This window comes from Chrysemys picta, chromosome 16 (assembly GCF_011386835.1).
Source record: "Chrysemys picta bellii isolate R12L10 chromosome 16, ASM1138683v2, whole genome shotgun sequence".
NCBI lineage: Eukaryota > Metazoa > Chordata > Testudines > Emydidae > Chrysemys > Chrysemys picta.
Window position 1 is genome coordinate 9426166 of NC_088806.1, and position 20434 is coordinate 9446599.

The window sequence follows — 20434 nt, forward strand, 5'->3', positions numbered from 1 at the left end:
TGGCCTGCATCATGCGGGAGGTCAGACTAGATGATCATAATGGTTCCTTCTGACCTTAAAGTCTATGAGTCTATGAGGAGGGGCAACTATATTAACTCTGAACGCTGGGCCACACAGCTGTGTGGTGTCTGGAATGGGGTGTGTGTGTTCCCACGATGTCCCTTCCCCTCTGCCTGCAGAACTGAGGAAAGGCAGGTCTGAGGAGCAGAGCAGGAGCTCTGGGAAGGAGAAGAGCAATATGAAGATGGAGTCTAAGATGAGGCCAGGTGACTACTGTGGAGGGAGACATGCTGGACAACGCCAAGGATTGGGGAGACAACCAGGTGTGAGCCCAGGGTGCAGATTTCTAATTGTAGCTGTGATGGCAGAACGGAAGGAGGGTTGAAGCCAGGGCCCTGGGGTGCGGGAGTAGTGAGAAGAGGAGCCTCGCCACCATTGCTTTTTCTTTTCCTCTTGTCTTGTGTTTCATACCAAGGGGAAAGAAGTCGCGGGGACGGAGTCCAGCCCTGAGGTGAGATGGAAAGTGAGCGAGAGCAGTGACAGCGTGAATCCTGTTGATGCCAGGCAAGACCTGCCCAGCTGGGACAAGAGTAGCTGTCTCTGTCGGTGAGATCAGTGTCTGGTTTGAGGAGGGCTCTGGTCACAGTCCCCCTGGCTCCAGGCAGGGACGTCCCATTACCTGGGTGTGGGTTTCCTGACTAGCCGTGGCTTCAAGGGAGATGATGTTGCCGTTTGCGGAGGTTGATCATCTCTCTGGCCAAGAGTGGTGTGTGCTCCCTCGCAGAAGGTTGGATCCATGAGGGTGACTCCCTGTTCCGAGTTTCTTTCCTTCCTCCTAGGTTTCTTTAAGGCCCGGCTTGACAAAGCCCTGGCTGGGATGATTTAGCTGGGAATTGGTCCTGCTTTGAGCAGGGGGTTGGACTAGATGACCTCTTGAGGTCCCTTCCAACTCTGATATTCTATGATTCTATGATTCTCTCTCTGTTCTTCTCTACTGCGTTGGCCAACTCACACTCAAACTCTGTCTCTCCTTCCATAAACACCTGTCATGTTCAGTTGCCTGCATCTTCTTCCTCTGCTATGGGCTAGGCTGGGTCTATCTGCCTATGGGCATGGTCTCTGCCCTACTGGGAAGGATGCGTACTGCCTGCCAGGCCAAAGGGGTTGCTCCTCCCACCCCCTATCTTCCTAGAGAGTTTGGGGAGACTTTATTGCTGTAACATGCTCCAAAGGGGTCCCAGCCCAACCCCCTCTACTTGTGATGCGCCCCAAGGCCCCCCTGCCCACTGGCTCCTCTCCCTTCTACCCCCTCCCTCTCGCCCACTGCTTGCTGCCAGGCACGGGGCTCCTCTCCGCCCCCCGGTCCCTCCCACTGCCACTGCTGGCTGCTCTGCACCGCAAAGGCTCTTTATCAGGCACTAGCTCTCTTAGCTCAGGACATGGGGCTCCCACTGGTCTCTCTAGACTTCTTCCTCTGCCCCATCGCTCTGAACTCCCTGTGTCTTGTGGAAACAGCCTGCTCCTGTCGCAGGGTGGCTGGCAAAGGAGGCTCCCGCCTCGTGAGGCTCTGGCGCTGTGCAGAGCAGGGTGCAGCAGGGAGTTAACACTAGGGCCATAGTTCTTCCTTCCCAGAAACAGGAAGTACGTGCTTGCAAAATGGGACAGCCCCACCCAGTGCAGCTCAAGGTCAGTGTTTGTCAGCAGGGAGCAGCAGGAAGTCCTAACCTGTCAAGGCTGCTTCCCCACTCTGAACTTTAGGGTACAAATGTGGGGTCCTGCATGAAACTTCTAAGCTTAACTACCAGCTTAGATCTGGTCTGCTGCCACCACTCCCAAAACTAATTCCCTTCCCTGGATAGCCTTGGGAGACTCTTCACCAATTCCCTGGTGAATACAGATCCAAACCCTTTGGATCTTAGAACAAGGAGAAATTAACCATCCCCCCTCCTTCCTCCCACCAACTCCTGGTGGATCCAGATCCAACCCCCTTGGATCTAAAAACAAGGAAAAATCAATCAGGTATTAAGAAAAAGGCTTTTAATTAAAGAAAAGAAAGGTAAAAGAAAACCCTCTGGGAGAGATTAGCATACCAGCTACTCTCACAGACAACAGATTCCAAACACAGAGGATGTTCCCCTGGGCAAACCCTTAGTTACACAAAAAAATACCCAAAATACCCAATTTGACTATTCCTCTAATTGCACAAGACAGGTTACAAAGAAATAAACATAAACCTATTTATTTCCTTCACTAATACTCACTACTTGATAAGAGGCTGAATTCTGGAGCTTTCCCACTCTGGTCCAAAGTGAAAACTCAACAGACAAATTTCAGCCTTTGCACGTTCTTTCAACAGACAAAGGGAATTTCCCTCCTTCCCTTTGAACCATCTTGTCCTCCCATTGGTTCCTCTGGTCAGGTGTCAGCTAGGCTAGGTGAACTTCTTAACCCTTTACAGGTAAAAGAGGCATTAACCCTTAACTATCTGTTTATGACATAACCCGACATGGGCTGGGATCGATACGGGGCTGGCCTGGGCCCCTAGAGGTGTGAGAGCAAAATGAAGATTTGTTTGTGGATTTTCCCCTTCAGGGTGCCTAGGGAGCTCTTTCTCCGAGAGCTGCATGGGAGGAAGTGAAGGATCAGCCCTGGACTGGAGACTGGCAGCGATATTCTGTTCAGGGCTGGTGGGGGGAAGCTCCCCGCAGTGAACAGAATAGTGCACAGAATTGTTAATATTTTGGTGCTGAATTCCCTCAGGAAAAAGGGGTGCTGGGCAGTTGTGTGTGGGGGCTGTGAAAGGAGCGCTAGTGGGGGGTGCTGGGCATAGGGATCTGAGGGCCAGATCTCTGGCTGAGGGGGCACTGGGCATGGGATTTGCTGGGTATAACGGGGTGGTATGGCAGAGCACGCTGGCAGTGAAGGGCTGGGTGGCCCAGTATGGGTCTGGCGGCTGCGGGTTTGTTAACAGTGCCCTCGTGCTGGGCTGCGTGGACCAGAACTGTGACCCCCCCCTTTCCCTGCACCTTGCTGGCCCCTCGCTCTGGGGATCAACCCCCCTCGTGCAATGCCCCATTCCCATGGGAGCCCACAAATACGTTTGGCTCTGGGCCCACAAAAGGTTAATCCAGCCCTGTCCACGCCGCCTTGTGCTGGGCTCTGCACGGCCAATCAGAGGGCCAGTGGGATGCATGAGGAGCTAGGTGAGTGTGTGAGGCAGATGGATGAAGAGGTGTGTGGCATACAGTGGGGGCGGATGGGGGTTGAGGGTTGGACGGACAGCGGGACAGATGGAGAGCTGCAGGGACGGACGGTAACGTCCCAGGCCGGAAGTGTGATGGGTTCAGCTCATGGCCGCTGGCCCTGTCATCTCCTGCCCCCATCTGCCCGTCTGACTCTGCCCCGTCTCTCGCAGGCAGCACTCAGCAAAGTCTGGCCCCGTCGTTACACTGGTGCCTACATCCAGTGCGGACACCTGTGCGTAATGTGCTCCTGGAGAGCTCAGGCAGGGACAAGCATGCGGGCTCACGGCTGCTGAACCAGCTACTCCAAAGACTGCCATAGATCTCCCCCTCCTTGGGCAGCAAGACCCTGGCCAGGGGGTTCCTTGTCCCTCCTCGCAGCCAAATCAGCCTGCTCAGCACAGAGACCGAGGTCACCTGCCTCCACCCAGCCTCTAGCTGGAGCTGCTCCAGCCCCAAATTGCTGGTATCCAGCCTGGCTGGAGTTGGTGCCATGTCCTAGCAGAGTCCAGGTGCCCTGCACGTATCCCTCCAGCCATTGCTGCAGTGACCCTGGTACCCAGTTTGAGTCGTAGCCTGTGTGTACCTCACCTCGTGTGGCAGTAACCTGTGGTGGCAGCTAAGACAGTGCACAGTCTGTGACGTCTGGTGGCCACGTAGGGCAGTGGCCTGTGTGTACCATCTCCACTGGAGCAGTGACCACTGGTGTCTTGGTGCTAAGATGCAGCTACCTCTGGGTGACACAGTGGGGCCGGAGGAGCGAAGGGGGATGCAGCATGGCGGCTGGCAGCCGCGGCCGGAGGAGCGAGGCGGGGGGCCACGGGGGTGGCACGGCAGGGCCAGAGGAGCCATGGGGGGGAGGTGTGGTGCAGCCAGAGGAGGAGCCAAGGGGGGGCATGGAGCGGCCGGAGGAGGAGCCAAGGGGGGCGCGGAGCGGCTGGAGGAGGAGCCATGGGGGCCACCTTTTTTATGTTTGCTCCCCCTCCTCTTAGAAGCTGGCTACGCCACTGGTGGGGCTGGCTGGAGGCAGGGCAGGGGGTGCAGGGCTGGCTGGAGGCAGGGCAGGGGGGGTGTGGGGCTGGCTGGCTGCGGGCAGGGGGTGCGGGGCTGGCTGGAGGCAGGGCAGGGGGTGTGGGGCTGGCTGGAGGCAGGGCAGGGGGTGTGTGGGGTTGGCTGCAGGCAGGGTGGCGGGTACTCACGGGGAGAGCGGCTCGGGGCAACAGTGCACGGAGCAGCAGAGCAGCTCGGGAGCCCCAGGGCCAGGGGAGCAGCACAGCAACAGGGCCCGCTTGGCTCCTGCTCCCACAGCGCAGCGCCCCCAGCCGGAAGAGGAATGACATCACTTCCTGGCAGGCCAGAGCCCATCAAAGCCACAGCGCCCCACACACAGCGGGGGGAAGCGGGTTCCACGTTTAGCCGGGCGAGCATCCCAGACAGGCAGCTCCTGCAGGTAACTCTAGGCTTACCAGGCCTCCCTATTTTCCTGGACATGTTCGGCTTTTTGGAAATTCCTCCTGGAAGGTGATTTAAGAACCAAGAAGCCGGATGTGTACGGGAAATACGGACGTATGGTAACCCTAGGAGTGGTAGTGTCTGCTGCCCCCATCTCCTACCAGCCAGGGCGGGCCCCGTGGCAACAATGGAGTGGTAGTGTCTGCTGCCTCCACCTCCCACCAGCCAGGGTGGGCCCCACGGCACCATGGGAGGTCGTGTCTCCTGCCTCCATTTCCTGACAGCCCCTGCCAGGCCCGGCCCGGACTTTCCATTTCTGGTGCGAGTCGGGAAGCAGAAGTTGCCATGAGGCATGTTGGGAAGGGTGGTGCTGTTGTCAGGAGAAAGCAGGAGGAGCAGGTGGGGTCTGTGGTACCAGGGGGAGGTGTTGCCCTTGCTGTGAAAGGGCCCCGCCATTAGAGGAAATGTCGTCTCCCTGCCCTGCCACGTTCTGCACCAGCCCTTGCGTGTCACAGGAGGTGCAGGCTCCAGCCTGCAGAGCTGCAGCAGGGAACCCCACAGGCCAACTCCTGTCAGGCACCCCCATTCTCAGTGCCCCCAGTCCCTGTTGCCCCCCATCCCTTCAGTTATAGAACAGCAGGGAACTTAACTTCTGCTCGCTGTTCCCAGTGGGACTCAAGTTCTCCCGGTAAGCGCTCTATTAGAGTTCCACCGGGAATAGTGAGCGGAAGTTAAGTTGCTCCGGTAAACGCTCTATTAAACTTCCGATCAATGTTCCCTTTATAGAAGCACAGTCTAAACTCTCAGCAGTATCAGGCTGGGCAGCAAGGAGATGACGGAGTTTTTTCTCACCCCAGTGGATATTGCAGCCCTTAGTATAGAGGTTTGTTCCTTAAAGGTGGGTCAATCTCCTGTGGGGTTGGGGCACAGGAGAGCCCCTGCACCCCCTCCTGTGCTTCTAACCCTGCGCCCTTCCCCACACCCCTAACCCTGCGCCCCCCTCTTGCACCCCCAACCCTGTGCCCCCTCCTGCACCCCTTACCCCTGCACCCCCTCCTGTGCTTCTGACCCCTACACTGTTCACCCTGCGCCCTCCCCCATGCCCCCAACCCCTGCACCACAACCCAGGTCCCCTCTCCTGCACCCCTAACCCCTACATCTTCAACCTCTGCACCCCAACTCTGTGCCCCCCTCTGGTGCCCCTCACCCCTAATCCTGCACCCCTTCCAGCACCCCTAATCCCTACACCCCCCTCCTACACCCCTAACCCTGCATCCCTGTCCTGCACCCCTTCCGGCACCCCGACCCCTGTGCCCCCTGCTGTGCCCCTAACTCCTGTACCCCTAACCTCTGCACCCCTACCCCCTGCCTCCTCCCACACCCCAACCCTGTACTATGCCCCCTTTGCCCCTAACCCCTGCACCCCTCCTGCGCCCACGTGGGGAAACTGGCCTGGATGCATGGAGCAGCTGACATTGCTGGTCGCTCCCCCCGCCGCCCCCGAACACTGCTCCTCCGCACACCACTAGGGGGCTGTGAGGGAGGAGCAAGGAGCAACATAAGGGCTTCCTGCATCCAAGTCACCTTCCCCACCTGGGCTGCTGCTCTCTGCCCTCCCCTTACCCAGCCCAGGTGGGGAAGGTGACCGGGATGCAGGAAGCCCTTATGTCGCTCCTTGCTCCCTCCTCACAACCCCCTAGGGGGGCATGGAGGAACATTGGGGGGGAGCAGTATCTGCTCATCACCGCTCTCTCCCCCTTCTCTTCCCCTCCCTCCCCCGTGTTCCTATGCCGGGAGGGAGCAGGGAGAAATGTGGGCACCACCCCAAGTAGCACTCCCCTGCCAGCCAGGAGCAGTTTCTGACTTTACACCGTCAGCACACACCTCTCTGCTACCATAGAGCACCGCCATTGACCATGGTACCCCTGGGCGATTGCCTGGTGGTGCCCACCCCTAAGGCTGGCCCTGGCTATGGGCTTCAGAGGGAATGACCAGGCCAGGCGGCCACGGAGAGATCCAGCCCCTATTCTCCCATCCCGGCTTCTGGCAATCAAAGGCCAGGGGCATGCTTCCATGCTAGTGATGGGTACTGCTCGATAACGATCCAAACCACATTCATTTTCATCATCTGAGTCAGATGCCACCAAGAGAAGATGGATTTTCCTGTCTAGTGGTTCGGGGTCTGTAGTGTCTGCATCGGAGTGCTGCTCACCTTGTGCCTTCTTTGCGTTTTGTCAAATTTGGAGTAAAAGTGTTCTTAAATTGAACAACATGTGCTGGGTTATCACCCAAGACTGCCATAAAATGAAATATATGGCAGAATGCGGATAAAACCATGGAGCAGGAGACATACAGTTCTTCATCAAGGTCTTCAGTCACAAATTAAATTAACGCATTATTTTTTTCACGAGCGTCATCAGCATGGAAGCATGTCCTCTGGAATGGTGGTTGAAGTATGAAGACATTTGGATGTTAGCATATCCGGCACGTTAATACCTTGCAACGCTGGCTACAAAAGTGCCATGAGAAAGCCTGTTCTCACTTTCAGGTGACATATATAAGACGCGGGCAGCATTATCTCCAGTAAACAAACTTGTTTGTCTTAGCGACTGGCTGAACAAGAAGTAGGACTGACTGGACTTGTAGGCTCTAACGTTTTACATTGTTTTCTTTTTGAGTGCAGTTATGCAACAAAAAAAATCTACATATGTAAGTTGCACTTTAATTATAAAGAGATCGCACTACAGTACTTCTCCCCACCCAGCCTACATTCCATGTATCTTGACTGAGCCGCCGCAATAGAATTGGCTTCTATTGTTTAACAGTGCGATTAAAACTGAGATTAATCATGATTTTTTTAAGTTAATTGCATAAGTTAACTGCGATTAATTGACAGCCCTAGTTGTGAATTTTTCTGTCACATGCAGGACAGCCTAGAACATCCGTGTGCAGGGAAAGAGCCTGGGGGGAGTTGTGCTGTGAAATTATTTCCTGTTCTGACATGTCCCCAATTGCCCTTTTTGCCCTAACAGGCTGCAGTATAACATCCATGTTTTGTTCCAGCTCAGTCCATCCTTCCAGGGGCCAGGGAAGGGAAATGGCTGCAGTGGAGCCGGTTGAGGAGGGATTATCAGGGAGTTGCTGGCAGGTTCCCTTTGCGGGGAGAAAGGGCAGTAAATACAGAGGAGGTGGGCACTGCCGGGAAGGTTGGTCTGGATGTGGGAGGGGGCAGGAAATCCACAGGGTGGGGAAGGGTGTCTATACTAGGGGTGGGATCGATCCAAGATGCGCAACTTCAGCTACGCGAAAAGTATCTTGGATCGAATTACCTGGGGCTCACACGGTGCGGGATTGACGGCCGTGGCTCCCCCGTCGACAGCGCTACCGCCGCTCGCTCTGGTGGAGTTCCGGAGTCGACGGTGAGCACGTTCGGGGATCGATATATCACGTCTTAACGAGACGCGATATATCGATCCCGGATAAATCAATTGCTACCCGCCGATACGGCGGGTAGTGAAGCCGTACCCGGTGTAACAAATCTGGGATTTGTTTACTGTGAGGCCCCAGCATTTCTCAAATGCAGTCACCAGGGGCTTTTCGTGTGGCCACAGCCTCCTGGGGTGTGATTGAGGGGGAGTCAGGGGCAGCAAAGCAGTGGCTCTTCCCCCGGGGCTGTCTGCAGGGGTTGGTCCCTACCCCTTTCCGGAGTCATAAACGCTGTAGGAGAAGGCAACCAGTGGGAGTTCCCCACCTTCCCACCTGCGGTGGGGCTCGGGATTCAGGCTTCTGCCCTGGGGTGGTGGGCGGCGGCTCAGTCAAGATACATGGAATGTAGGCTGGGTGGGGAGAAGTCTATGTAACTCATGCAGTTATTAATAGAGGTGTGACCTCAAATATTACCAATCTCCCACACACACACACACACAAAAAAACCCCGAAACCCAACCAACCATCTCCCCAACATAGCCTCAGTCTGGAAAACATTCGTCCCTCATACTGTTGAAAAGACTCACAACAGAAAGATTAGCTTTTAAAACAATCCTGTACCAAGACAAAGAAACTCACATCTATAGACTCAGAAAACACTCCCAAGGAATTTTAACAATACGTTGTCATGAAGAAATCAAAACACTAAAGAGTCTAGATTTTCCAACTACTTTAAGAAAACCTTCCCAAATCAGCATCTTCAGAGTGAAACTCTTTCTGCTTTTGTAATCAGAAGATTCTCCCCAAAAGGAGATGCACGGTTCCTGGAGATATTGCAATACCAGGTCAATGCATGGGGTGGACAAAGCAAGTTCCAATTCCATTCCCCTGTTTTAAAAATCAATTTAAAGTCCTTAAATAAAGGGCATATCAGATTTAAATTTTATTAGAGAATATTTAAAAAATAAACGATACAGAAAATTTGAAGCGTCAGTTATTGGTCATTGGGGGTAACATACAGAGTATAGGGGTATGTTGGTGTTTTGGGGTTGGGCAGCATACATAGTATATACAGACTGTAATGTCCCCAATGAGGGGTGGGTAACCGGTGGGCGGGATCAGGAAACAGTCGATAAGCGGTGAGGGTCTATCACCCATACAGGAAGTAGAGACAGTCATGGGTATAAGTAAGTGGGCTGGGTAATGGGGATGGGGTGACCCTCACGTGGTGGGATTCAGTTAGGTTTGGTGGGTTTAGGGCTCAGGGGATAAAGTCCAGCAGGGGTGTGTGTGGGTGCACGAGGTCTCCCCGGCTCACTCTCGGTATTGGCGGTGGCCGGTGATGTGCTCGATGTAGATGTCCCGGGACCAACGGATAGTGTCCGAGACCATTAGGTGTCTCATGAGCCGTGCATAATGACGGCCCACCCCACAGGTCCTCAGCACGCGTTCGTTACACGGGTCCCAGGCACCCAGGGCCCCAACGAGCAGAGTGTCGACGTGCACCTCGTAGCCCTTAGTCCGCAGGGTGACAGCCAGGGAGAGACACAGATTTAAATTTTATTAGAGAATATTTAAAAAAAATAAACAATACAGAAAGTTTGAAGCATCAGGTATTGGTCATTGGGGGTAACATACTGAGTATAGGGGTATGTTGGTGTTTTGGGGTTGGGCAGAAAGTTTGAAGCAGTTTGATCTTAGCTCTAAGGAGTGGAGAAACAATGCTGAGAGTCACGGATGCAATGCACCCCCTCTGCCCCCACTGCTTTCTACCTTGGCACGACGAGCTCCCAGACATGCACCAAACACCATTCACGAGACTTTGATAACTAGGTAACTCTAAGTGAGGATCACTTCCCCGAAATTACTCCAATGGAAGAATTTAAAGCAAGAACCATTAACACACCATTCTGTTCAAAGACAGAGAAGAAGTCTTTCAGCCTCCTTCCTCTCGCTGGTTTCCCTGTACACTTCTAATTTGCATAAACCCACCCACTGAGCTGTGACTAGCAATCTCTCACTGTTAACTCTTACAGCAAAACAGGTCAAAGAAAGCGTATGCAAGCGCTATGCCACAGCCCCAATGCTCTTTTCTGCTCCCTCCCACGCGCACAGTCATCAGGCACACATAAGATACAGTTTCACTCCATACCAGTCCAGTTCCTTGCTGTTTCTTGTCTAACCACTGCACACCTATGGTATACCCTACCCTGAGCTGATTCCCGACTTCTGCGCTCAATACAGGAAAGCGAGAATTGAGAGAGAAGCTGTGCAGGGAAGTCTTCCTCAACTTGCACTCCACTCCCCAAGGGCAATTCAGGGTTTTCTATGGACTTCAGGTTCCATTTGATTTCCAAGGTTTATGGTCTTATTAATTAGCCATCTCCTAATGCAGGGATCCTACATGTCAGACCAAAGATCGATTTCCCAAAAGAGGTAAGAAACAGAACTAAAGCTGAGCACGAGGCGTTACATTTACATGAGCATCCAGCATCTGACTGTGCCCTGGTAAGTTCAATGCTTCTGAAAGAAATCAGAAAATCAGGAGCCCGTCAGGTCCCCCTGCTAGCACCCAAATCTGGTGTCTAGTCAATCTACTGGGAAATAAGGAAAAGGCGATGAATAAAGAAGTCAGGAAATAACAAGGAAACGAACAGGTTTGTTGAAAAGGTTTCTGTCCAATTTACCATCTTCTCAGCTACCGATCAAATTAAAGATCTAAAGCCAACCTATCGGCATAAGTACAGATGGTTAGATGGAAATTAAAAGGAGCTGCTGTCACAAGTATTAAGTGCCTGCAAGCAGCATGCAGACCATTTAAAAATGCCGCAATTAGAGGCTCAGATGAAACGTATCTCCTAAATCAGAAACGAGAAGAGGAGGACCAGCAGAACGCCACTCTCGGTAAACGGCAGAGTAATGGAGGCCGTTAGAGGCAAAAAGTCATTCTTCAAAATTTGGAAATCAAATCCTAGTGAGGATAATAGGAAAGTGCACAACTCTGGCCTGTTAAGTGTCCAAGTCTAACAAGTCAGGCCAAGAAAGAATCTGAGAAGCAATATGCGAAACACACAAAAGCGAACCATAAGAATGGTTTTAAGTACATCGGAAGCAGGCAGCCTGCCAAAGAGACGGTGGGGCCACTGGCTGACAAAGGAGCACTCTAGGAAGACAAGGCCATTGCAGAGAAACTCCATGAATTCGAGGACAGGAGAGAGTCCCACCTCAGAGCGGTCCTTATTGGGTGACAAATCTGAAGTACCATCCCAGCATAAGAGGTTTTAGAACAAATTGTTCAATTAAACAGGAAGAAGTCAGCAGGAACAGATGGCATTTCAACCACGAGTTCTGAGGGTACTCAAATTTGAAATTGCAGAACAACTAGCCGTAGTATGCAAGCTACCACTGAAGCAAGCCTCTGTTGCAGACAACTGGCAGGTAGCTAATGTAACGCCAATTTTTTAAATAGGCTCCAGGGGCGACCCTGGCAATTGCGGGCCACTGAGCCTAACTTCAGTAATGGGAAAATTGGTAGAAACTAGAGTAAAGAATGATCAGACACCCAGATAAACAGGCTATATTGGGAAAGGGTGAACACAGCTTTTGTAAAGGGAACTCGTACCTCACCAGTCTTCTAGAAGTCTTTGAGCATCTCAACAAGCATGTGGATAAGAATGATTCAGTCGATATAGCGAACTGGGATTTTCAGAAAGCCTTTGACAGGGTCTCTCACCAAAGGCTCTAAAGAAAACTAAGTGGTTATGGGATAAGAACATAAAAACGGCCATACTGAGTCAGACGAAAAGTCCATTTAGCCCAGTATCCTGTCTTCTGACAGCGGCCAATGCCAGGTGCCCCAGAGGGACTGAACAGAACAGGTGAACATCAAGTAATCGATCCCCTGTCTCCCATTCCCAGCTTCTGGCAAACAGAGGTTAGCTAGGGCTACCACTGGCTAAGCACCATTGATGGACGTATCCTCCATGAATTTCTCTAGTTCTTTTCTGAACCCTGTTATAGTCTTGGCCTTCACAACATCCTTTGGCGAAGAGTTCCACAGGTTCACTGTGCGTTGTGTGAAGAAATACTTCCTTTCGTTTGTTTTAAACCTGCTGCCTAGTAATTTCATTTGGTGACCGCTAGATCTTGTGTTATGAGAAGGAGTAAATAACACTTCCTTATTGACTTTCTCCACACCAGTCATGATTGTATAGACCTCCATTGTATCCGCCTTTGGTCGTCTCTTTTCCAAGCTGAAAAGTCCCAATCTTATTAATCTCTTCTTATACAGAAGCTGTTCCATATCCCCTCATCATTTCTGTTGCCCTTTTTTCTGAATCTTTCCAATTCCAATCTATCTTTTTTGAGATGGGGCAACCACATCAGCACGCGGTATTCATGGTGTGGAAGTACCATGGATTTCTATAGAGGCGATATGATATTTTCTGTCTTATTCTCTATCCCTTTCTTAATGATTCCCAACACTCCGCTGCACATTGAGTGGATGTTTTCAGAGAACTGTCTTCTCTAAAGATGGCTGGCGGAAAGGTGGTGCTCAGCTCTGTCAGCGACCTGCCCAGTTGCCTCGCTGCCAGGGGATGCAGACATTGCTGTAAGGCGCATAAAGGGGCTATTTGGCTTCCAAGTTAATGTGAGGAATTTTCACTTATGAGAGGGAATTTCCATCCCTCTGGCAGATGCATTACAGAGCCCTAGTGGCCTAATGGATAAGACAGTGGCTGTCTAAGTCAGAGATTGTGGGTTCAAGTTTCATCTGGGGTGAAAAACTATTTTCTTCCTGTATATTGCAAGGACACCTTGGTCTTACTTTCACCAAGGAAACTAGGAGATGTTTGAACACAAAGTATTGGATCTTGGGAACAATCCCCCAGAAATGGCATCTTCCGCTTGACAAATAGTTTCTAAACCCATCAGTAGCAAACAGTTAATACTAGTATTTGTCTGAGAATAGTGTGAAGGGGAGTGTTTACTCCAACACATCAATGAACAAAACAGACAGAAAGAGCAAGAAGAACAGGAGTACTTGTGGCACCTTAGAGACTTAGAGAGTTTTCTTTAACCATCTTTATCTGGCGGTGATGGGCATTATCAGGACAGGATTGTATTCCAAATAGCGCAATAGCACCTTATTTCAATGTGACTGGTGAGGACGTGACTGTGAGGGGCTAGTGCGCTAACAGCAGCGGCATGGCCATGGGGCTCGGCCGATGGCCTGCGCTAGTCACCTGAGCATGAACCCAGCTGACTCCATGAGATGGACCCGGGTCACTAGCCCTACCCACCACGTGGCTGCTTCTGCTGCCGCTGCCCCGTTAGTGCGCGAGCTCCAACAGACCACGCTGGGGAGCAGCCCCCAGCTGCAGTGTAGACACCCCTGAGTCCCTGGCAGGGCACAGCTCCTGGCTGACCCGTGCTGCTGAGCGCTCTGACCAGGCTGGGTGGATCCGGGGCCAAAGGTGCTGGGTGACAGGTGGGCGTTGGCTCTGGGTGGGACTGTCACTTCCCCCCCTGCCCATCCAACAGGATCACAGCAAACAAACACAGCTCAGCCGCAGGGGAAGAGTTCAGTCCAGGCCTGGTGCATTCTGGGAGCAGAGATGGTGCAGAGAAAGGGCAGATACAGGGCAGCTCTGAACACACTGCGCAAAACTGCCGGTCCTGACCCGCAGCCCCTGTTCTCCCAGCCCTGAGCTCCCCACTCACCGCTCTGCTGGTGCGTCTCACTCCCGACCCGCAGCCCCTGCTCTCCCAGCCCTGAGCTCCCCAGTCACTGCTCTACTGGTGCTCCACACTGCTGACCCGCAGCCCCCAGTATCTGAACCAAAGGAGCCGGATGGAGAGAATTCTCTGTGTTGGCAGAATCCGGTGTGGGGAGTCCGTGCTGCGAGTGCCGGCACCAGAGTCACTTCGGGGCAGTGATTGACACTGAGCTATGCAGTTTCAAAAGGCGTGTGACTGGGGTGTGGTGCCTGGGGGGGAGCAGTTCGTGGGGATGTGAAAAGCAGTGGGAGTGAGCGGGGAACATGGTGTTTGGTGTGAAAGTGTCACATTTTGGTTTCATGGCTGAGATTGGGTGCAAAGTTTGGTCTCATGAGTTCGGTATCAGGAATGTCTCTGTGTGAGAACTTAGTATTAAATGGGTATTGGGAACAGGATTCCCTTCCCCCCAACCACAGTATTCACAATCATGCTCAGAGACACAACTGCACAGAGTTCCCTCCCACTGCATTCAACAGAAGGACCTCCTGTCCCACACAGCATGTGCCGAGGCCTGTGGAATTCACTGCCACTGGACAGCTACCAATGAGAATGGACCATTCCAAGAGATCAATAGACATAGCCGTGGCGACAGAGGGGCGTGGGCTCCCAGGGTCTAACCAGGGCTGAGACTGGGCTAAAGGGGCCCATGGCTCTCACCTAGAGGGGTGTATCCAACAGGGGGCAGCGTGACCCACACACAAACCCTCCGGAAGTGCCTTTCTTAGTGGGTCTCCCAGGCCATCCCTCACCCTGCCCCAGGTTGAGTAACAAAGGGGCAGCACGGGACTCTGGGCCGTGTCGCCCCAGCCCCTCACTCACACATGCTGGCGAGTTGGGTAACTGCCAAGGGATTGCACAAGAGAGAGTCAGAGCCAGGGAGAGAATCCAGGAGTCCTGGCTCTCCCCCCGACACACACTCTAACCACTGGACCCCACTCCCCTCCCAGGGCTGGGGATAGAACCCAGGAATTCTGACCACCAGCTCCCCAACTCTGACCACTAGACCCCACTCCCCTTTTAGATTTTAGGCTCGCTGCCTCTTCTATCCACCCACCCCACCTGCCCATCCCTTTGCTGCAGGTTTTTGGGGTGTCACCCCTGCTCTCCACTCCCCCAGTGCAGCCCAAGGCCTTCCCTCCCCACAACCACATATCCTCCCCCCTCGTGCTGGATCATCTGCTTGGCCCCCTGCCCCCTCTCAGGGCGCTCTGTGCGGTGTGCCTGGGGATTGTGCAACGTCCCAGCACCAGGCAATGCAGAATGGGAACCACAGGCCCTGCCCTGCCTCACCTGAGCTGCCCTCCAGGTGCATCGGAGCCCAGCGCCCTGCACCTGTGCCCTGCTGCCCCACTTTGGGTCACTGTGACACTTAACAATTGGATGGGGTGCCCAGCACTGTTGCTATTTCCTGCCCCCCGTAGGGCTCATAGGGGGTGGATTCAGGGTAGAGGGGGCACGATCCAGTGCCAGCCAAGGGGGGGTTAGAGGTGGGGAGGGGGCCGTGGTTTCTGCACCACCCGGTTCCTGGCACAGGCTCCTTTGCGGATTTACATTTCTTGGTAGTTTTCACCCCATCACCACTTCCTGCTCAGCACCCTCCTGCTGTGCGAGATGGTTAAGGGGGGGATGGGAAGAACCCAGGAGTCCTGGCTCCCATCCTCCCCTGTGCTAATGTACCAGACCCGCCTCTAACCCCAGTGCTGGGAATGGACCCCAGGAGTCCTGGCTCCCAGCCTTCCTTCCTCTAACCACTAGACCCCACTCCCCCCCTTTTGGGGAGCCAGGACTCCTGGGTTCTATCCCCAACTCTGGGAGCAAAGCGGGGTCTAGTGGTTAGAGCAGGAGGCGCCAGGACTCCTGGGTTCTATTCTCAGTGCAGCTGTGTAACACTGGGCCTCAGTTTCTCCACCCACTTTTTGGGTATGGAGTCTGTAAACTCTTTGGGGCATGGCCTGTCTCTCGCTGTGTCTGGGCAGAGCCTGACCCAATGGGGTCCTGATCTCAGCTGGGGCAGGACCCGTCTCTGTGTCTGGGCAGCCCCCACACAATGGGGGACCTTGATTCTGCCCCGGTCTTGTTAGGTGCTGCTCTCATACAGATTAATAGTCGTGATACTAGAAGGCGTGGCAGTGAGTGCACCACCATTGCCGTGCAAGGGCTAAATGTGATTCTTATCCCTGTGACCCCCCGTGCACCCTTCCCGCCTGGCTCCCTGATTCTCCTCCCTGAGCCCCTTGTGCCACTGACCTCGGCAACAGCAGCACAGAAAGCCACCCAGCCCTAGTGCCAAAACAAGATGACAAAAGAAAAAAAGCTTTGCAAAAATCCATCACACCAATAGGAAACCAGCCCCAGCAGTTTGTGATGTCACTTCCCAAAATTGGACACACACACACACACACATACACACACACACAGAGCCCCACTCAAACAGCCCCCTTTGCCAGTGCACCACCTCGCCTCATACACAGAGGTCTAGGCGGGGAGCTCCGTGTGGGAGCGGCGATGGAGGGCAACATCAAGGTAGGTTCTGGAGATGGTCCTCCAGGTGCGGGCATGCCTGCTCCAACTGGCACTGGGATCACGCTGGGCTGCGTTCAGTTCCTCTCTCTCCCCAAGCTTGGCAGAAAGGATCTCAGGCCAGTATGGAAATGGGGAGTGGGCCTGTGCCCCCAACATGGAGAATCTGGGCTGCAACCTTGCTTAACAGCTCAGTCTGTCCTTCTTTCTCTGATTGTCCCATTCCAGCTTTCTCTAGCACTCGTGTTGGTTCATTCACTGTTTTTGGTTCCTTTCCTTCTCTAGCTTGCATGTTCTTGCTTTCTTTTGCTTACATTTTTTCTTTCCCTTTATTTCTTTCTCTGCCTTTCACATTCTTTTCGCTCTCTCTCTCGCTAGTTATTTTTTTCACTGCCTCTTTTTCCTCGCTCCCTTCTGAGCCAAGCGGGTTCTCCTTGCACACAGATTCCCTCCCGCTCATCAAGTGGATTAAGCACGCCTTCAGTGGGGGTTTGCCATGCCAGGGACAGGGAGCAGGCTGGCCGGTGTCTTTGTGGCTGTCTGCTGGCCATGCATAGGCATGGTCCTCCCCTCCTCTTGCCCTGTGCTCAGTGCTCTGTGGCCTTTAAGCCTTTCCTTGGAGCTATCAGCACCAGCCGCCTCTGCTCTAGGTGACCAAAGGAGGAAAGGTGTGCTGGGCTCTAGCCTGGGACTCCTCCTCCCTCCTGCCTATCCCTGACTATGAATCCTGGCCCTGGCACTCCTTCCTTTAAATGCCACGTGGGCAAGAGGAAAAGTGTGGCGGGTGCAGGTACAGGGACCAAAGTTGTGAACGTCAGGTGAAGCAGTGAGAAACACAATCATCAGATCAACCCGCAGGAATCTCTAGCCAGACTGTTAAGTTCTAGGACCCCAACCTATAGTGGCCATCCCGTTGAACCAGCTGCACCAAAGACCTATCTCCAGTGAGCATCAGTCACCCAGCAGGAGGGAAAAAAACACACTCTACTTTACCCAGAGACAGAGTAGCCAAGCACATTTAGCTCCAAGGCTTTGTAGCAAACCAACATATTTCCAGGTCCCACTGAGATTTGAACTCAGATTCCAGGATTCAAAGTCCTGAGTGCTGCCCATTACACCATGGGACCTGCTACTATTTCACTTTCTAGACCCCTGTGACTCTCGGCTGGCTGGCTTGCACTCTGCACTTATTGCTTCCCACTAGCAGCTTCCTCTCGCAGGACTCTCTCTCCTGCTCCATCGACTGTGGTCCTGCACTACCAGGTCCGCGGGTCCTGCCCTGAGTCCCAGCATCCCCCTGCTTTGTCTCTGTTCTCTGCAGGCCGCAAAAATGTCAGGGGAGGCCGCCCCTCCATTCACTCAGTGGTCCCGCTCAAATTGGCCAGCTGCAGCCTCATCTCCTGGAACTCGGCCAGCTGTCACCTGATCCAGTTGTACAGTCACACACTGACTGGCTCCCCTGCCTGGATGCTCTTGTGGAAATCCCACAGGCGACGCTGCAGGACTTGGCACTGTTGGTTTCTTTAATGTTGTGGTGTTTGCCCGACCGCCGGGCGACAAAGCCGCCAACTCCTCCCTCCCGACTCCCACCAACCCCCCAGGTTGCCATAGAACCCTCTGATACTTTCCCGTTCTGCCAACACCACCAGCCTCATCGCCCTGCCCCTTTAACTTGCAAGCTCTGGATATTCAGCTTCCAATATCCTCTGCCGTGGGTCAGGGAATTGCCCACATTGAGCACACGGTGAGAGCTGCATGATCTGAAGAGTCCATTGGCGCCACCCTGCACTGGGCTGTTGACGTGCTCTCCTTCACGTAAATCTGGTCAATGTGATTCCTGGCCTGTCCCCGCAGAAAGGTGTACCCCATCTGCAGCTGGTGTGAGCTTGGGTCAGAGGAATAGGAGGCTAGCGCCATCCCTCCAATGGTTCCACTAGGGAGAAACACATCCTCTAAGCCGATCTCGCTACAGACCTGCGCCAGGTAGTGCTCATTGTAAAAACATTTCCTCTGATGGTTGGGAAAACGGGACCAGTGGTCCTCAGACCGGCTGACACAATTAAAATCCCCCCCAATACCAAACACCGTGCGGTCCAGAGGAAGGGAGGCAGTTCCTTCCATTGATCTTTCCTTTCACGTCTTAACTGGGGACCATAAACACTAATATAGTGGTAACCAGTGCCACGGAGCACAAAGTCCACCAGTAATTAGGTCCCTAGTCAGAGCTCCACCACCTCTGTACTCGCACCACGAATGTGAAGAACAAGAGTCCAACCCCATCGTTCTTCCCTGGCCTGGAGGACCAGAAAGACGGATCCTTCCTCCAATCACCCTCTGCCCATCGAGCTACTCTAAAGTAATTAATGAGCATTTCCTGAACACTCACCATGTCCAAGTCCAGCTGCTCCAAGGCATTGAACATCAAGCGCCTCCTCCTGGGCCCCCAAATCCCTGCCACGTTCCATGTGGCCACTTTTACAGATGCCCCTTCCCCAGTACTGCCCTCACTCAGCTGTGCAGAGGAGCTTTCGTCTCCAGGCCCTGCCCCCTCTGGCACCATCTCTTCCCACCAGATTGGGTTGACCAATAAGTCATGTTGGAAAGACAGCTCCTGTCTCTCATTGTTAAAGATCAGGTGGGCTAACTAGGGGCAGAAGCCCACGTTCTGTTATCTGGTTTGGGAGCATAGACTCATGTCAGCTAAAGGCGCTGCTCCCAGAAAACAAGCCACACCTGCACAGAGAGGGAGAAAAGGGCCTGCCAAAGCCCGGGATTGAACCAGGGACCTTCAGATCTTCAGTCTAATGCTCTCCCAACTGAGCTACTTCGGCAGATGCATGGCAGTCTTTTGGCCTGCTGCTTCTCCATCTGGGATGTTTTGGCAGCCGTGGCACACAAAAAGGACATCATTGTGAGCAGCCCATGAAGACAAGACTCGCTTTTCCCTGCCTTGCTCAGCTTCACTTGATTCCTGGGGAGAGGTGGCCTCTCGCAGACCTCTCACGCTCCTCCAGGTCCCGGCCAGCAGCCCCGACACCTGCACCCTTCTCCATCTGGGGGGCCTGAGCCCCGTCCTCCTCACCGCTCCCTCAAAGGAAAGCCAAGAGCTGGGTGAGCACCTAACGCTGATGGGGCAATTCTTTCCAGCTCTCCGCAGAGTCCACACCGCTCTGCTGGAGGAGGGAGCCCTCAATACGAAGCAAAAGCTCCAAACATTCCTCACACCCTGTCTCAGACAGGCCAGCCAGATCAGCACAGCCACGGGAAGGCAGAAACAGAGGCAAGGAGACAGAGCTTCCATCTCCACCACGGGAGAATTCAGCCATCTGGGAGGAACCTGCTATGTGCCCAGAGGCCTTTATTCCTCCCACCTGCGAGGACAGAGGGGGTGTCAGGAAGTTGCCCCTTCAATCCCAAACACAAAAGGCCCGTTTTAGGAAAGGCAGAATCCTGAAGAGAAAAGTAACATCCAGGAGGACTCCAAAGAAAGAGATTTTTATGATTAGTTTATCACCTGACCAGGGACTTGAACCCTGGACCCTCAGATTAGAAGTCTGATGCTCTGCCAACTGACCTAGCCAGGCTCACAACAAAAAAAGAGCAAGTTTGTGCAGAGGAGAAACTAGTGAAGAAAAAGAGCATAGGAAACAAAAGAGGAAACCTGCTAATCTCTCTCTCTCGCTCTTCCCAGCCCCAGCCCTGGCCTGCGCCTCCCTCTAACACCCTGTGGCATTTTGCCAGCACCCTGCCCCAGTCAACTCCACTCTCCCCAAACTCTAGCGGGCCCAGCTCCGCAACCTGGCTGCTCTTACAGCCTTCTCTCCAGCCCTGACTAATATAGGGGAGGATTGAGTCTCCCTCCCTCAGGCCCACCCTTCAGCATTCCTGGGTAAAGACCAACATGGCCAACATGACTTTGGGCCAGTAGGTCAACCAAGTGGGCTGCCTCCTAGGCCAGGCTGCAGCCCAGCTGCAGGACACAGAGTAAACCCAGCTCCCATCCCTCCCTATAG

General features: G+C 53.6%; 3 non-coding genes and 1 pseudogene across 3 annotated transcripts; all 4 read right to left on the reverse strand.

Moving 5' to 3' along the window:
• Window positions 1–8928: 8928 nt before the first annotated feature.
• LOC112060752 (U2 spliceosomal RNA) lies at window positions 8929–9093 on the reverse strand (annotated as a pseudogene).
• Window positions 9094–17476: 8383 nt separating this feature from the next.
• TRNAQ-UUG (transfer RNA glutamine (anticodon UUG)) lies at window positions 17477–17548 on the reverse strand. The gene has a single exon. It is a non-coding gene; the product is annotated as a tRNA-Gln (tRNA).
• A 1631-nt stretch (window positions 17549–19179) lies between these two features.
• On the reverse strand, window positions 19180–19252 carry TRNAF-GAA (transfer RNA phenylalanine (anticodon GAA)). The gene has a single exon. It is a non-coding gene; the product is annotated as a tRNA-Phe (tRNA).
• Window positions 19253–19932: 680 nt separating this feature from the next.
• Window positions 19933–20005, reverse strand: TRNAR-UCU (transfer RNA arginine (anticodon UCU)). Its single transcript has one exon. It is a non-coding gene; the product is annotated as a tRNA-Arg (tRNA).
• Between the last annotated feature and the right edge of the window lie 429 nt (window positions 20006–20434).